At 37.8% G+C, this 16982-nt stretch overlaps 1 pseudogene; it reads left to right on the top strand.

Annotated features, from left to right (window-relative positions):
* The first annotated feature begins 6009 nt into the window (after positions 1 to 6009).
* Positions 6010 to 16363, top strand: LOC131640403 (DNA repair protein RAD4-like; annotated as a pseudogene).
* The last annotated feature ends 619 nt before the right edge of the window (positions 16364 to 16982 follow it).

The following is a 16982-nucleotide window of genomic DNA, read 5'->3' as shown; positions in this document are numbered from 1 at the left end:
CTAATGTGGTTATTTCATTTGACTTTGAGTGACACGGCTAATAGAAAGGATAAACGTGTCACCTTTAGAAAGGTAAAGGATTTAATTGATCTTTTTAAAAGTTAAAGGACAAAAATAGACTCTAAGTTAAAAATAAGAGATTAAAAATAATATTTAACCATAGTTAAACCACACTATGATATTATGTTGAACTCTTTGTTCTCTTTGCAGTTGGATGTTACACAGAAACAAGTCATATCAAACATGTGGAAAAACAACACTCCATCCAAAAATCAATGTGTTCTAGTGACACACTCTATTAGATAAACTCCCACAAAAATTAACCTACGGAAAAGAGGAATAGTAGCTGACATGTTAATATCGTTTGTTCATTCTAAGGGATGAAATATGAAGAAAGCACACACCTTATATTCTCTTGCAACAAAGTCAAATACATTTATAACGAAATACATGAATGAATATGTATTATAGTAGACAACAGCCGTGAAGGTTCGTCTCGTGGCATACAAAAGTTGAAGGAGAAAAATTGCAAAAAAGGTAGGTTGTTAATATGGTTAGCAATTATTTGGAAAACATGATTGCTAAGAAATGACACAGTATTTAGAGGAAAACTGAATGAGATTTTGAAACTTTAACACAAAATACAAGTCACGTCATGGAGTTTGTTGATAAGTAAGAGAAAAAAGAAAAAAAACGAGGACAATTACTTCACTTAAATTTACAACTCACATTGAATCAATGTAATTTGAAAGAATATTTCACCCATTTTAATTAGTTTCTGAAATTAAAAAGAAAAATTATGATATTTTTAATCTAAATAACCAACCTTTCCAATTTATTTCCCAAAGTAATTTACATTTGGAGCTATTTTCCAAAATAATGCAATTTCAAATAAAAAAATTGAAACACATAGTTGTTGCTAGTTGAATCAACACATACATAACATTGTAAAAGTAAGAGGTGTCGTCACATGAATCGGTGATTGCATGTGGTATAACCAATCCAATTGGCGACTCCATGCATGCATTCGGTACTAGTGCCAATTCAATTGACGCATGTGTGCAATATTAAAAGGTGACACCAATTAAATTGACAACAATGTCTTGAATGCTTTCTTTTACTATAAATAGAGATGTCTTCTAACATTCACTCAATCCCTCTTGTCATATTTATTCTTTTTTATCTTTACCATGATTGTTAAGAGAAATGAACATGTGTTCTATTTGAAACATTCAAAGTTCCGAGTATCTTGAAAGGAGTTTGAATATTTGGTTAAATTAATGATGGAAAAAAAATTAGAAGTATCAAGAGGATTGTTTCGTACATTTCAATTGTAGATGACAATAATACTATGCAACATATGTAGGTACGAGTTAAAGATGACACACATAGAGAATCCGGTGATGGTGATGTTGTTCGGTCTTCAAATTCTCAAATGCCTAGGGTGAATCAACGACAAGTGCAACGAATTAGGATAGTTATGGAGTTTGAAACTGTTGGCGGGTATTGACCAACCCAGTCGTCTTCATTAGTGTTTATTTTGTTTTTGTATGTAAAATAATTTAAATTTTTTTTTTTAATAAGGGATGATATATATAAAAAAAGAAACCGATACAAAAAGGGGAACAAGTTAGCCCCGAGATCACGAAAATCTAAAGAAAGGTATACCTAACCTATTCTTTACAAAATCATTCCGAATTCCCGGAGGAATGGAATCAAAATAAACGATAGCACTCGTGCCAAGCGCGAAGTTCGCCAAAAAATCGGCACAAGTGTTACCTTCCCTGTAGATGTGAGTGATGAATAAATGGGAGAGCCTATCATTAAGAGTACAATATCTCCAACGGTTTCTAAATATTAACGGAACTAACTTAAGGTTGGTGAAAGCTTTGACCACCACAGTAGAATCAGTTTCAATCCAAAGCTTGGACCAACCCCTATCTATACAAACCTCCATTGCTTTGATCACCGCGCCAAATTCAGCATGAAGAGAAGAGATGCCATGGAAACTATCAGCAAAGGCCAACAAAAAATTACCTCTGTGATCTCTGAAGATACCGCCCCCACCCACCTGCACCGAACCCGGAACGAAAGCTCCGTCACAGTTACATTTGGTCCAGCCAATTGAAGGAGGAGTCCAAATAACCTCTTTAATAACCGGCGCCTTCGGGGGAAGAATATTGACTTTGAAGGCCTTTATGAACTGGAAGTCTAGCATACTAATGCGGGCAGATTTATTAGTACTGTTTCCTGCAATTTGAACCTGCAGCAAGATCCATTCCAGGGCAGAAGCCGAAGAGATTCTACGATTATGGTGCTTGGCTAAATTCCTCGAAAACCAGATTTTGTAGAGAGTATTGATGACCGCTGCACAAAGCACAACAGTGACTTGCGGAGATTTATTACTACTGCAAATATCCAACCAACCGACAATAGAACCTGGATTGTTGCGAATGTTGAATTTAATCATAAGCTGATACCAAATGTAATTAGCGAACTTACAGCTGAAAAGAAGATGATTGAAAGTTTCAGCTTCTTCCAAACAGAGACAGCATGGAGACGGCAGCGAGATACCTTGTTGCATAATTAAATCGTCGGTGGGAATTTTTTGGTGAATCATTTTCCAAATCAGAATGGAGCGACTCGGAGGGATGTTTCGAAGCCACACTGCCTTGCTCCAATTACAGTTCAGCACAGGCTTAACCTTGAAATTGTACGCATCATTGAGCTCCAGCACTCCCGAGGTATTGTTCCGCCAGAAAAGAAGGTCTTCATCATCAGCGCAAGGGGTTGAAGGAGGCAGCCTCGAGGAGAGGAAAGGAAACCAGATAAACCAGTCCTCCGGAATATTCCAATTACCATTATCAACCAGGGCAGCAATACGAATGTTCGGATTTATACCTTTTTGACAAAGAAATTCAATGTTGGTGTCATTAATGAGCGGATCCCCAGTCCACGAGTCAGTCCAAAAGTTAATACGAGTTCCCGAACCAAGGCACCAACCAGAATTGCTAAACAGATTGGTGATCTCACCTTTGATGCCAGTCCATAACGACGAGAAAATGTGATGACGGATAAAACCATATGCCTTGCAAACTCTATTCTTGATCAGGATGGCCCAATCCTCTTTGCTGTTAATAAGCTCCCACAGAAGCTTCAAATTAGCTGCCTCATTCAAGCTAACCAAAGAGCGAAGCCCAAGACCACCTTGCGAGAACGGGAGACACGATTTCTTCCAAGAAACGACGCACATCTTCCTAATTCCAATGCTGCCAAACCAAATAAAATTTCTGCAAGCCCTTTCCAGCTTTCTAAGGTTCGAAACCGGCCAATTATAGACATTGATGGAATACATGATCATGCTATGAATGACGTGCTTAACAAGCGTGAGACGGCCCGCCATAGAAAGACAAGCTCCTTTCCAAGATGTCATCTTTGACAGAATACGGTCCACAATAGGAGCTATGTGAAAATTCTTAACCCTTCCTTTAAACAGAGGAACTCCGAGATACGAGAAGGGGAAAGAGCCAAGTTGAAAACCTGTGGACGCGAGAATGCGATTCCTTCTCCTGATAGAAACCGCACCACAGTAGAGAAAAGATTTTGCAGTGTTTATGCATTGACCAGAGATTTTGGCATAGGAGCTGAAAATATCCTTTAAAGTCTTGACGTTCGAAAACCTTCCCGAACAGAACAACATAATATCATCGGCGTACATAATATGAGAGGGAACCCAGTTATTCCTCGAAGCCTTGATAAGATCCAAACAACCATTACGCACCGCTTTAGAAATGCTCCTACTCAGGACCTCTTCCGCCAAGCAAAAGAGAAGCGGAGAAAGGGGATCTCCCTGCCGCACACCTCTAGCACAGTTGAAAAAACCATGGAGATTACCATTGAAGCAGATGGAAACAGCAGCCGACGAGAGAATCGTCTTAATCCAAGAACAAAAGGTATCACAAAAACCGAAACACATAAGGACCTTTAAAATGAACTCCCAATTGATGGTATCAAACGCTTTCGAAATATCCACTTTGAGAGCAATGTTGCCAAAAGCACTTTTGTTGTCTAACACATTAACGACTTCCGAGGCAAGACAGATGCAATCGCGAATGTTCCTACCATGTATGAAACCACGCTGCTCTTTTGAAATGAGGGTGGGAAGAATAGAAGAGAGTCTAACAGCAATAATCTTAGTAATGATCTTGAACTTGAAGTTAGAGAGCGCTATCGGCCTGTACATATCCATAGAGCAAGCCTCCGGCGATTTCGGGATGAGAATAATCTTGCTAACATTATAGTTGGGAATAATCCAACCATGCTTAAAAAATTGAATTACCGCTGCACAAACATCATCCTTGATAATACTCCAGTAGGTGTGATAGAAAATACCGCCAAAACCATCCGGACCCGGAGCACTGTTTTTATTCAGACTAAAAACCGCATTACGAATCTCATCCTGAGAAGGCAACATAGTCATAATATTGTTCATGGAAGGAGTAACCAGGGCGGGAATAACCTCCTCGACCAAAGAGAGATCCTGCGGGGAACCTGCAGCACCAAAAAGATTAGTGAAAAAATTAACAGCAATATCCGCCATTTTATCTTTATCAGTGATGTGTTGATCCCCCTGCATCAATAAAGAAATACTGTTATTTGAACGTCTAATTTTCGCCATCCTATGAAAGTAGGCAGTGTTTCGATCGCCCTCCGAGAACCACTCCAAATTGGCTTTTTCAGCCCAGTAAGCTTCCTCCTGCTTGAGAACATTATCTAAGTCAATTTGCGCTTCCTTCTCCTTAACTCGGAGCGAGGAAGAGTAACCGCCAAGACAAATCTGCTGCTGTATAGAATCCAAATTACTCTTAAGAATCTGGACTTTTTTATGCACATTACCAAAGACCTCCCAGTTCCAAAGCTTGAGAGACTTCTTGAGGTGCTGTAGCTTTTTGGCAAGAATCCACATGGGGCAGCCCACCAGATTGATAGACCAACAGTCTGAAATCAACTGGTAGCAAGATTCATTCAAGGTCCACATAGAAAAGAATCTAAAGGAAGATTTATGCCAGCTGTTGTTGAAGTCACAATCCACCAGCAGTGGGTGGTGATCAGACCGATACCTGGGGAGAACCACGACGCCCAAGGATAAGCTTGCATTGCACCAATTATAGTTACCAAAAGCTCTGTCAAGCTTTCTCTCTACTGAAGCTCTACCGTCACGACCATTGAACCAAGTATAAAAACTACCTTTAGAAGGAATCTCCATAAGGTGATTGTTATCCACCCAATCTTTGAATTCATTTATCGGGGTCATATACGGCAGGCAGGAACCTCTATGCTCGTGAGCACCAAGAATAGCGTTGAAGTCGCCGACAAAACTCCAAGGAATATTAACAGAATTAATGCTAGAGAGGTTATCCCAAAGGCCTCTTCTTTTGATATGACAGGTGGAAGCGTATATCGCGGCAATGCCAATGGTTAGATTATCCGATTGGTAAGTGAACGCAACATGTTGGTCAGAGATACTATGAATAGATGGATCAAGGTGATCTTTACATATGCACCAGATGTTGGGAAGCCGAAGATTTCTACAATTGACGGCGAAAATCTTCATATGTAATTTATTCCAAAAGTTGGAGGGGAAATTGGATTGCGCCATCCAGGGCTCTGCTAAATTAAATATACTTACAAGTACAAAGAAGTTTTACGCATCAAACCGTTAATTTGTTAAAATTATTTAACTTTTATTTCAATTTCTATTAAAATAATTATTTTGAATGTAATTTGTTAAAATTATTTGAATTTTATTTCAATTTCTATTAAAATAATTATTTTGAATGATTACTGATGATGTAAAAAATTTTATAGTGATAGTATACACCAATTAATCTCAGTTAAAATCATGAAAATTGTAGTTATTTGGATAAAAAACTCACAAATTAATTAATTTTTTTTTTTAATGTTTTTGGGCGGCGACGATGTGTTTCACTTCCCTCTCTCATTGAAGAAGAAGAAAAAGAAGAATGCGACGCAGAGGAAGCAGTTCACGGCAGAAGAAGAAGCCATCTTCAGGTTGTTAGTTTCTTTCCATTCCCATTTTTATCTATTCTCTTTCTTATGCATATAAACCGAAGTGTTACCTTTTCTACTTTTTCCCCTTTTTGATTTTGAATCGTTAATGTTTCATTATACCTTATAGTTAACGTCTCAAATGATAGAACTTTTTGTTTCTATTTTTCTTATTATGATTATTGGTTTTCAGTATATGTGTTGTTTGAGCATGTAAATTCTAATGCTCGTTATTGTTTTTGGGTATTTTGCTGTTAAATTTGCAGAAGATGAAACCAAATCCCAACACAATGCTGAAGGTGGAAACAAATTTCAATCACCTAGTGTTCATGGTTTTGATTATATTATGCGCAACGTCATTTACTGAGTAAGATCATTTTACTTGCGAGTGATCGATTGATGCTAATGCTTGATTGATTTCAGGATCATTGACGGAAATATCTAGGAATGCTGTGGGAAAACTTCTACGCCGTGCTAATAAAGGTAGCACTTCCAAGAAGAAGACTACGGTTGGTCTCTCTCGGTGACTTTGTTACGTAGTTTAACTTGATTGATTGCGTTTGGAATTGTGAGATTTTGGATCGAACTCTAGTATGGCCGAAGGGTAGCTTCTTGGTTCGACAGGGTTAAGCATGAAGTCGAAGGTTGTTCACATGCTTGTGTCGAAGATGCTAGGGTTGTTAGCATGTTAAATTAGGTTTTAGTGTTTAAACCTTAATTTGTTAAGTTAGCTTGTTTATTAAGTTGACTTGTGTAATGGGCCTTGTGGAAAAAGCCCATTAGTTAGTATGTTAGGTTTTATTATAAATAGCATACTAGTCTCTCATCATTGCTAAGCTGCAAATCCTAATTTAGGGTGAGAGAGGTTATTTGTTATTCTTGTAAACTTGTAATCTTGTTTTAAGAGAAAGTGAAAGAATAACAGTTATAATCAATTCTTGTGTTCTTCTTCTTCAGTTCCCTAATTCCCTATTATACTTTGTTATTGGTATCGTTTTTCACAACAAATTGGTGCGGTGAGCGTGGAGAAGATGCCGTCAACAAAGTATGAGATTGAAAAGTTCACCGGAGTGAATGATTTCGGTCTGTGGCGCTTGAAGATGAAAGCCCTACTGGTTCAGCAGGGTTGTTTGGAAGCGTTGAAGGGAGAGGCAGCCATGAATGCTGCATTAACGGCAGCGGAGAAGACGACTATGATTGAGAAGGCACACAGCGCAATTTTGTTGAGCCTTGGTGATAAGGTTCTCAGGCAGGTATCAAAGGAGACGACGGCATCAGGGTTATGGGTGAAACTTGAAAGTTTGTACATGACCAAATCGCTGGTAAATCGACTCTACCTGAAGCAAGCTTTGTATTCATTCAAGATGATTGAAGACAAAGTATTGGCTGAGCAGTTGGATATGTTCAACAAGCTGATTCTTGATCTTGAAAATATTGATGTGAAAATCGATGATGAAGATCAAGCGCTGTTACTATTGTGTTCTTTGCCTCGATCACATGCTCACTTCAAAGAAACTCTCTTGTATGGAAGGGAGTCCCTGACGTTTGAAGAAGTTCAATCAGCCTTGTACTCTAAGGACTTGAATGAACGAAAGGAGCATAAACCTTCGACTGTTGGCGAAGGTTTGGCCGTTAAAGGAAAACTCTTACGAAAGGATGGTAAGTTCGACAAGAAGAAAGGCAAAAGCCAGTCGAAGACTTACAGTGGCGAAGCATCTGGCATTCGATGCTACCATTGTAAGAAGGAGGGTCACACAAGAAAGGTGTGCCCTGAACGCTTGAAATATCATGGAGGTAAGGATAATGGCAACGCTGCCATTGTTCAAGATGATTTCGAATCATCTGATGTTCTTGTGGTTTCAAGCAGTGACTCTAAGAAGGAGTGGATTATGGATTCAGGTTGCACTTGGCACATGACTCCAAACAAAGACTTGTTCGAGGAATTATGTGATCAAGATGGTGGATCAGTATTGCTGGGAAACAACAAGGCTTGCAAGATTGCAGGTGTTGGATCTGTGAGATTCAAGCTCCATGATGAGTCAATAAGGTTGTTGACTGAAGTCAGGTATGTTCCTGATTTGAAGAGAAATTTGCTTTCTCTTGGTGAATTCGACAAGAAAGGATATGTTTTCCAAGGAGAGAAAAGCATCCTAAGAGTCATGAAGGGGTCGAAGGAAGTCTTGAGAGGCGTGAAGAAACAAGGCTTGTATACCCTTGAGGCTGAAGTTGTAAGTGGTTCGACAAATGTTGTATCCACGAAACCTTTGTCGAAGACAGAAATCTGGCACATGAGATTGGGCCATGTCAGTGAAAGGGGTCTGGTCGAATTAGGGAAACAAAATCTGCTTGGTGGAGACAAAATCGAAAAGCTGAAGTTTTGTGAACCCTGTGTACTTGGAAAATCTTGCAGAGTGAAGTTCAACAAAGGCAAACAAAGAACACATGGATCCCTTGATTACATCCATGCTGATCTTTGGGGGCCTGCAAGGTGTCCATCACATTCAGGAGCAAGGTATTTTCTATCCATAGTAGATGATTATTCCAGAAAATTATGGGTATTCATCGAGAAGACTAAGGATGAAACTTTTGAGAATTTCAAAAGTTGGAAGACTCTGGTTGAAAATCAGACTGGCAGAAAGGTCAAGAGGTTGATAACCGACAATGGCCTTGAATTTTGCAATGAGGCATTCGACAGTTTTTGTGCTGCCTCTGGTATTGCAAGGCATAGAACTACTGCAGGTACTCCACAGCAAAATGGTTTGGCTGAAAGGTTTAATCGAACTATTTTGGAGAGAGTCAGATGCATGTTGACTAGTGCGGGGTTAACAAAGGTGTTCTGGGCTGAGGCTGTTTCGACAGCAACATATCTGATAAACAGATGTCCTTCGACAGCGTTAGATATGAAGACACCTGAAGAAGTTTGGTCGGGACATCCACCAGATCTCGACAAACTGAGAGTATTTGGCTGCATAGCCTATGCTCACATTAGGCAAGACAAGGTCGAACCTAGAGCTCTGAAATGCATGTTCATGGGATACCCTGAAGGAGTCAAAGCTTATAGGCTATGGTGCCTAGAGCCAGGTCACAGGAGGTGTATCACCAGTCGAGATGTAGTTTTTAATGAAGCTAAAATGGCTTTTAAGAAAACTGATGATGTTGGTCGAAGTACAGAAACATCTGACGAAGAGCTGGAACAGGTAGAGATTCCTGTTAAGGTGGAGCATGTTGATGCTGAATTGCATATCCCAGATGAAGTCGAAGAAGAAGCAGAAGATGCTGAAGTTGAGGAAACTGACGATGACTACCTATTGTCGAGAGATAGGTCGAGAAGAGTCATCAAGCCACCTCAGAGACTTGGATATGCAGATCTTATAGCTTATGCCTTAATCTCTGCAAGTGAGGTTCTAGACGAAGAACCTAGAGACTATAAGGAAGTTATGAGGAGTCGAAATAAGACTGAATGGCTGAAGGCCATGGATGATGAGATGAAATCTCTTCATGATAATCATACTTGGGAACTGATCAAGAAACCTGTTGGGGCAAGGTTAGTCAGCTGTAAATGGATTTTCAAAGTTAAGGAAGGAATTGAAGGAGTGACGTCGAAAAGATACAAGGCAAGGTTAGTTGCAAGGGGTTTCACTCAGAAAGAAGGTGTCGACTTCAATGATGTGTTTTCTCCTGTTGTGAAGCATAGGTCCATTCGAATGTTGCTTGCCATGGTGGCACAGTTCGATCTTGAACTGGAACAGATGGATGTGAAGACTGCGTTCTTGTATGGTGATTTAGATGAAACGATCCTGATGAGGCAACCTGAAGGGTATGTCGAAAAGGGGAAGGAAGATTATGTGTGCAAGTTAAAGAGATCTTTGTATGGGCTGAAACAATCTCCTCGACAGTGGAATAGGAGATTCGACAAGTTCATGGCACGCATAAGTTTCATTAGAAGTCAGTTCGACCACTGTGTTTACTTCAGATTTCGACCTGGTAATTCATTTGTTATTTTGTTGCTTTATGTGGATGATATTCTCATAGCAAGCAACAATGTCGAAGATGTGATGAGGGTGAAGGCTGAACTCAATAAGGAGTTCGATATGAAGGATCTGGGAGCTGCTTCCAGGATTCTTGGAATTGACATTCGAAGAGATAGAAAGAAGTCGAAGTTATGCCTATCTCAAGAGGCATATCTACGGAAGATTCTTGAAAAGTTTGGTATGTCGAATTCGAAGCCAGTTGTGACTCCAACAAACCCTCAATTCAAGCTGAGTATTGATCAGTGTCCCAGTACTGATGTGGAAAGAGCCTATATGAATAGCATCCCATATGCTAATATAGTTGGTTCTTTGATGTATGCTATGGTTTGTACTAGACCCGACATAGCATACGCAGTAAGTCTTGTAAGCAGGTACATGGCGAATCCTGGAAAGGCTCACTGGCAAGCATTGAAGTGGATTTTAAGGTACATAAATGGGTCTCTGAATAAAGTCCTAATTTATGGTGGAGCCTTGGGTGAAGATGGTAAAGCAGTAATCGAAGGATATGTCGACTCTGATTATGCAGGTTGTATGGATTCCAGGAAATCTATTTCTGGATATGTTTTCACTATGTTTGGCACAGCAATTAGTTGGAAAGCAACACTTCAGAAGGTTGTTGCTCTATCAACCACTGAAGCGGAGTACATTGCATTAACTGAAGCTGTGAAAGAAGCATTGTGGCTTGAAGGTTTTGCGAAGGAGCTGAAACTTCAAGGTCGAGGTATCACTGTTAAATGTGATAGTCAAAGTGCAATACACCTGTCGAAGAATTCAGCCTATCATGAGCGAACTAAGCACATTGATGTGAGGCTGCATTTCGTCAGAGGAGTAATCGAGCGTGGAGAAGTCCAAGTGCTGAAGGTTTCGACTGAAGACAATGCTGCTGATATGATCACCAAGACATTGCCGAGTTGCAAGTTTTTCCACTGTATGCAGTTGATAAAGCTGCATGAAGAAAGCTAGTTTGTTCCCTTGATGTTGTAGAGTTAGATCCAAGGTGGAGATTTGTGAGATTTTGGATCGAACTCTAGTATGGCCGAAGGGTAGCTTCTTGGTTCGACAGGGTTAAGCATGAAGTCGAAGGTTGTTCACATGCTTGTGTCGAAGATGCTAGGGTTGTTAGCATGTTAAATTAGGTTTTAGTGTTTAAACCTTAATTTGTTAAGTTAGCTTGTTTATTAAGTTGACTTGTGTAATGGGCCTTGTGGAAAAAGCCCATTAGTTAGTATGTTAGGTTTTATTATAAATAGCATACTAGTCTCTCATCATTGCTAAGCTGCAAATCCTAATTTAGGGTGAGAGAGGTTATTTGTTATTCTTGTAAACTTGTAATCTTGTTTTAAGAGAAAGTGAAAGAATAACAGTTATAATCAATTCTTGTGTTCTTCTTCTTCAGTTCCCTAATTCCCTATTATACTTTGTTATTGGTATCGTTTTTCACAACAGGAATTGTATAATCATGGCCGGATAAAGTTCTTCTGATTTTGTTATAGGTTGATTTTGAACCAGAACAAAATGGTACTCGAGTCTTGGAACCGATTGTCCCACCAAAAACTTCACAAGTTGAACAATGTAGTAGAAATTCTATTGGAAAGGATTCTGCGGAAGAGAAATGTGCTCGTGTAAGTTTAGATGAGGGATTCGCGGATAAAAGGGAAGAACTGGATGATTCAGATTGGGAAGACGGTACAGTTGCCATGGATGATCTTCCCATGACAATTGAATTGAATGTAACCCTTGATTCATCTCTAAAGAAACAAATACGCCGAGCTTCTGCTGAAGACAAGGTCAGTTGTTATCTTTGAACGTCACTAGAGTTGGCTTTGGTGTCAATAAAGTTTAGCCAGGTACTAAATTATTTTTCTTTTTGAATTCTTTAGGAATTGGCTGAACTTGTGCACAAAGTTCATTTGCTTTGTTTACTTGCTCGGGGAAGATTAATAGACCGTGCTTGTGATGATGTTTTAATTCAGGTGAACTATTACTGACATTTTTAGGCAGATGAAAAGTTCTTCTGAATGAAAAAGAAGAAAAAAAATCAGTGTTGCTTTGCTATTATGCGTAATATCATTTTGTCATCATTCATGTGCTTCCCTAACATTCCTATTTTTGTGATAATCAATAGCTCAATTCTTTACTCTGATTTTTTCACTGCGTTTTAAAATCAGTTGTTAATGTAGGGCTTTCCAAATGATATTTTCATTTTTGTGTATACTCTCTGTTTTAACGTTTTTTCAGCCCAGAGAAATGGGAGTTAAGTTGTGCATTTCTTGATATGGCAGGCTTCTCTGCTTTCTCTACTTCCAGCGGACTTGCTCCACCTATCAAAAGACACAAAACTCACTTCAAAAGCTCTACATCCTTTAATCTCATGGGTATGTTTTGATTTAACTAGTGTACTGTATACTTATTATTTTGTTTCATTTACTGGCTGGTCTTGGCCCTTGGGTGGGTTTGTGCTATATCACTTGTTATATATTGTTTGATTCCTTGTGTGTAACACTTGCAGTTCCATGACAATTTTCATGTTAAATAATAAAAACTATACAAATGGAGAAAAGTTACCACACTTTGCTTTGGCATCTGCTTTAGAATTACGTGAAGGTAATTCTGAAGAGGTAGATCTCTTTTAATAGAAGCTTTGTTGTTTTTGTATTTACTGCATGATATATACTTTGCTGGAGTCCTAGTTTTTCTTTTAGTAAGTTTTTGATAGGTTTGATAGATGAGGAAGTTAGAATAACTTAGTTGGTAGTTGGGGGCCCACAGATAAAATAGTTATATACTTAGAGCTGTTGGACTGGGATGATTAGAGAAATAAGTCATGTTGCTCATAAATAACAAAAGGGATGAGAGTTAGAGGTATCTTGTCATTTGAAATACTTGGTGCATTTGAGCATAGGAGATGCAGACCCCTGAATTTTTGTAATCTATACTGTATTGAGAGGAATTCTTCCCTAATTCTTCTAAATTATAATTGAGATACTAGTTCCTATCAGGTTCGTATTCGATGCTATAAGTTTAGCCAGGCGTTAAATGGTTGAAAGTGCAGGTTCTGTTCCTTATTCTGTTTCAAAATGAAATGGTTTGATGGTCTTTGAACCATCCTCTTCATCTGCTTATAGTGAAAACGAAATGATTTTTTTGATGCAGATTGCAGCTTCATCGGTGGCACTATTTAGAGCTTTAAATCTTACAGCCAGGTATTCCACAAGATCTCGGAACGATATCTTTCTTTAGTTCATCAACTTTTATTATACTTGTCTGAAAATTTTGTATGTTCAATTATTCGATAGTAATGTTAATACCAACCTTTACGTCTCATTGGAAATTCCATGGTATTATATAATTTATATTGTTGAATTCCAAATGAATGAAGCAGCCCTTCCAAAATGGGCTTACATGAGTTATTCACTCCCGTATCCTCTCATGTCTTGTAAGTTTTAACCACCTGCAGGATTTCACATTTTATTATTTGGGATGCGAGTGTAATCTTCAAACAGTGATGTTGTATATGATGAAATGAATCTAAAACGGAAAGATAACAATAATAATATAACAATTATATTTTGATCTTCATGGTGAAAATTTTGTAGAATTATAAAGTTCTAATTCAAGAGGTATATAGCCAAGTCAGAAGCCTAGTTTTATTGAAGAGATAAGACAAAATATGCCTACTATAAGGTTTGGAAGAAAATATGCAAATATATGGAGTTTTCTTATTGAAGACATATTTCAGGTTTGTCTCCATTTTGGATGTTTCACCTCTTAAACCAGATCAATCCTTTAGACCAATTGCAAGTGGATCTAGTAAGGGGATATTTAATACTTCAACACCAATGATATCTAAGCAAAAGTTGGATTTTAAGTCACCTAAAAAATCACTGTCTTGTAAGAGAGAGAAACTATGTGAAAGCTCTCTTGGTCATTCACGGAAAAGTAAGAAACGCATTGCACTGAGCGATATGGATCAGTCTATAGATTTGAATTGTATGGTGGCAAACTTCCCAAGTTCTGAGGCACAAATCAGTGGCCCTGAATCACATATAATTGACAAATCTCATAAATCAAAGAGGAGGGGGATCTTGAATTTGAGATACAGATGGAAATGGCCCTTTCTACCTCAGCAATTGAATGTGTTAAGACTAAAGAAGAGTCCGGTGAAAATATTGAATCGTCAAATTTTTCTTGTCCATCAAAAAGAATAAAAAGAGTTATAGGTGAAGAATCTTCAACCTCTCCCCAACTAATTTCTACAGCAGTTGGATCAATGAGAGTAGGATCTCCTTTATATTGGGCAGAAGTATATTGCAGTGAAGAAAATTTGACAGGAAAGTGGGTGCATATTGATGCTGTGAATTTGATTATTGATGGAGAAGACAAGGTCGAAGCTATGGTTGCTGTGCGCAAATCATCTTTGAGACATGTTGTTGCTTTTGCTGGGCAGTGGGCCAAAGACATGACCCGCAGGTTTGATATTTTCTACTTTGTATATGTTCAGCATGAATGCAGTGATGGTTTGTAACTTCGTTAACACCAGTCAATTTCTTGATAGCTTTGTGTAAACACTTGCTTGTTTACTGCTTAAGTTGCCACTTTATTTGTTTATGGAAATTTCTCATATTTTTAGAATAACATGCAATTCTGTGACAAAATCTTATTGAAAACATTATTGACAACTAACAGAAAGGCAGCACATGGAAATGTTTGACACGAACAAGTATTACGGATTTCTATATGTACCACACTTTTCCTTTTTAACGATATATATTTTCTAATTGGTGTTCTGTATTGTTTTAGCCCTTCTCGAATCTCCATGCATGCTAATTTTTAGCTTCCATAAGGCTGTAAAGTTACATTGCGTTGCCTGAAGATGCTAGTTCATATCGACACATTAGGTACTGTATGAATTGACACAGAATTGCATCACAACGAGTTAATTCAACATGGTGGGATTCAGTGTTGGCACCACTGAGAAACTTAGAGTCTGGAGCAACTGGAAGTTGGTTCATTCAAGAACAAGCCAATTCACTTCAACAGAAGCCAACATAAACAATTCTTTTCTTCCTACAAGGAGCTCTCTTGAGGATATTGAATTAGAAACCAAGACATTAACTGAGCCTCTTCCAACCAACCAGCAGGTATTTTCAGAAGTAACTTTAGCCAACATGATGATAGATATTATAGATAATAGTGATATTATGATATACGACTCTCCCTTTGCAGGCCTACAAAAGTCATCCACTTTATGCTATAGAAAAATGGCTTACAAAATATCAACTACTTCATCCAAAGGGTCCGATTCTGGGGTTTTGTTCAGGTCACCCGGTTTACCCTAGAACTTGTGTGCAAACTGTTATGACAAAAGAAAGGTGGCTCCGGGAAGGGCTGCAAGTGAAACCCAATGAAAACCCTGCAATGGTCTATTCTGGTTGACAGTGCTCAATATTGTTTTATATTTTGTTGTATATTTTTCCTATTTATATTCACATGTAATTGATTTGATATCCAAAAATTCATCCAGGAGCTTAAACGTTCAATTAAGCCTCAAAAAGTACAAGATTTTGAAGGGGATGACTGTAATGAATTAGGCCCAAATTCTATAAGCCCATTATAATTAATAGTAGTGAGTCATCATCCTTTAGAAGGATCTAGATAATAGAATTAGGTTATGCTTATGTTATAAATAGAGGGTTGGTGAATGTAATGAGGAATCAATGAAATGAAGGAAGAAATTAGTTTTAGAATTGTTATTATCTTTTTAGTGTAATTTTCTCTCTATTTCTCTTAGCCCCAAAGTTATGTTCATAACAATGACCATGGCTGCACCACTGATTCTAAGGAAAATATTAAACTTTATGGGAAGTGGCAACTAGAGCCATTAAATCTTCCTCACGCAGTGAAAGGAGTAGTTCCTAAGGTATTCTTTTTATGTTCTATGAGTACTCTTAATGTAGAGTGAAGGTATATGTTTGAAAGATAGTGTTCAACTGTTTACCTTTTGAAACTTCTTAAATAGACGTCACATGGTGCCTCATGTGATTTGCGCACTGGATGGAGACAATATCTGTTAGTTAGACATTCTTTAAATTTGGGTCTCGAATGGTAGATTTTGTTGCACCACCTACATGTTCTTAATGGACCAGTGCACAACTCTCAGATGAATACTATGTTCCGAGTTATCTTATTCCGTAAACAGTGTGGTTGCAGTTGAAAAAGCCGTAACAATTTCACAACCAAGACAATAATTTGGAAACTAGATTCCTTAAACCCAAACCTTTTATTATAGTTAGTGTTCTTTTCTGTATAGTGTATTTTCTTGAATGGCGGTCAAGATATAAAAAAGAAAAAAAGTACACATTTTCAGTTATAATTTTACTAGGTAGATAAATATGAAGATGAAAGAAAAAAAAATAAAAAGAGGGCCTTCTTAAATGTCTTGTTTATAATTTGATTTTAAAAAGTAAATTTTATTAATTAAATTTCAAGTGTATAAAAAAATAAATTATAAAATTTAGGGTTAATAACTATTTTCGGTTTGAAAAATCCCTCTGCAAAAAAAAATTGCAAGAATTCCCCTAACATTTAAAGATTCTCTCGTTTTAAATCTTGTAAAAAATTTGTTTTTAAAACCAACATTGCCATTTGAAGATTCGGTCATTTTAAACCCTATAATCTTGTAGATTATGTCAATTTAAACCCTCTGGAATATGACGGACAAAGTTGGTTTTACTAAAAAAAAATAATTTACAGGGTCCAAAATGATAGAGTCCTTCAAGTGACAATGTTGATTTTAAAACTAAAATTTTTACAAGGTTTAAAACGAGATAATCTTTAATTGTTAGGGGAATTCTTTGCAACTTTTTTTGTAGTGAGATTTTT

The sequence above is a fragment of the Vicia villosa genome, unplaced genomic scaffold (assembly GCF_029867415.1).
Source record: "Vicia villosa cultivar HV-30 ecotype Madison, WI unplaced genomic scaffold, Vvil1.0 ctg.003093F_1_1, whole genome shotgun sequence".
NCBI lineage: Eukaryota > Viridiplantae > Streptophyta > Magnoliopsida > Fabales > Fabaceae > Vicia > Vicia villosa.
The sequence above is the reverse complement of the archived record's forward strand: the minus strand, read 5'-3'. Positions and strand labels throughout refer to the sequence as shown.